Genomic DNA, 1,704 nt, shown 5'->3' on the forward strand with positions numbered 1-1,704 from the left:
GGCCTGGGAAATACCTGGTTGCAGGGCACTAGTCCTGGTGAAACTCCATCCTGGCCTTCCACTCATCACCATTGACAGCCTCCCCTCCAATGATGCTACAGAGTCTGGCAGCATCTCCTCCTTGTTGGTTGTTTCCTGGGGTGGGCCACTCAGGCTGTGCCTTGGGATCTCAATGCTGTGGGAGCTCCACTTGGTGCAGAGGTTGACTGAAATGACAGCAGTGAAACAAGCATCCATTGTTAAACTCTTGACATGGTAAGATAAAGTGGTGGACTCCCTAGCATATCTCCATGTCCCATCAAGCATAGGTGATGCATAGGGGAGGCATGGGGGACACTTCTGGTCTCCCCCACCCCTCAGTTGGTGATCAGCCGCTTGGTGCCCCCCCAGGATCAGGAGGCACCAGTTGCCCATGCCATCAAGTGATCTGATTTTTCTTCCAGCTCCTACAATGGTAGGTTCTTCTGTTCAGGCCTTCCAGGACAGGGAAAGGTAAAAGGTCCTTTCTACCCCATCTGCTGTACCTGCCATAGGGAACAATTTGTGGGGCCATGTTTGCTTATTTCTTAAGGGGTGGTTCTTCCTGGGGCACCACTCATCAGGAGTCTCTCCTGTCTGCTTCCAGTTGTTTTTCCCCAGGTGGTGAAGGATGGGAAATTGGTCATAGATTTCTTGATGGTCAGGACCTGTACTGGCAATTATCCACACTGCTTCAGCTAATCTTACCGGATGTCTTTCTGTGCCAATGTTTTCTCCATACGATTATGCCTGTTCCGAAGATGTGAGCTGTTTAGGTAGGCTGGGAGCAACCCTCCCATACATGCTTTCTTGCCAGAAAAGGGGTCCTGCCTGTTGACCTTGTCTCCTGAAGAGTGCAAACCTACTCTGGTGGTTCCTGGGAAAAGATAAGCATCCATTTGTGTTGTTTTGTTCTTTTTCTGTTTCAGAACCGACGGGAGAGGCCAAGATTTACAGCAACGTGGCTGACTTTCTGAGGGGTAAGGAGTAGATCCAGAGGGTAGTTGGGGGTTGATGACATGTTAATTTTGGGTGAAACCAGAAGCAAACATGGGTTGCAAGATACTGCAATGGAGACTTTCATGGCTGTTCCTCCAGATGAGCAGGATGTCTCCCACCCAGAGAAGTAACGGTTGATCAAACTGCTTTTGTCTTTCTGGCTCAAAGAGTATTGAGTCATCGAGAAATCTGACTTCCATTCAGGTGGCGACTGAAGCCGAGGCACCCTGCTAGGCTTGAGTGCCTTCTTACAGGCTGTGAAGTAATGGCCCCTTCAACGTTTATTATTTAAATCTTTAAATTAGAAAGGCCCCTTACACATCTGCATTAAGAGCATGTTTCTTTACAGCTACGCCCGCACTGAAGTAGCTGACGGTTTTTGTTTGGCCGCCAGCCAACGGCCTCAGCAGAAACCAGCCCGGGCGCCAGCTGCAGCTCTCCCCGGTCTCGGCGAAGGGGCGGGGCGCGGCCCGGCGCACGCGCAGAAACGGCGCTCGCCCCCAGCTCCACCCCTGAACCGCGCGCGGCGGCGATGAGTCGCTGCGGGATTGGCCCGGGGGCGGTGACGTAAGCGCAGGCTGCAGTCGCGCAGTGGCCGTAAAGCGCGGACGCCCGCGCGCCGGCCGGAGCCGACCGAGGTGAGGTAGCAGCCCCCGGCCCGGCCCGCCCCCGCCAGCCCAGCGCAGA

The 1,704-nt window shown here is 54.0% G+C and overlaps 1 protein-coding gene across 2 annotated transcripts in view; it reads left to right on the forward strand.

The window, feature by feature from the left end:
* The first annotated feature begins 1,562 nt into the window (after window positions 1-1,562).
* Window positions 1,563-1,704, forward strand: part of PDPR (pyruvate dehydrogenase phosphatase regulatory subunit) — a 42,030-nt gene continuing 41,888 nt past the window's right edge. For both annotated transcript variants that reach the window (XM_019505810.1, XM_019505811.1), the window contains exon 1: window positions 1,563-1,655. The gene's annotated coding sequence lies outside the window, so the exon portion shown is untranslated. The remainder of the gene's footprint in view (window positions 1,656-1,704) is intronic.

Source organism: Gavialis gangeticus, unplaced genomic scaffold, assembly GCF_001723915.1.
Source record: "Gavialis gangeticus isolate Ggan-Ray unplaced genomic scaffold, GavGan_comp1, whole genome shotgun sequence".
In the NCBI taxonomy this organism is placed as follows: domain Eukaryota; kingdom Metazoa; phylum Chordata; order Crocodylia; family Gavialidae; genus Gavialis; species Gavialis gangeticus.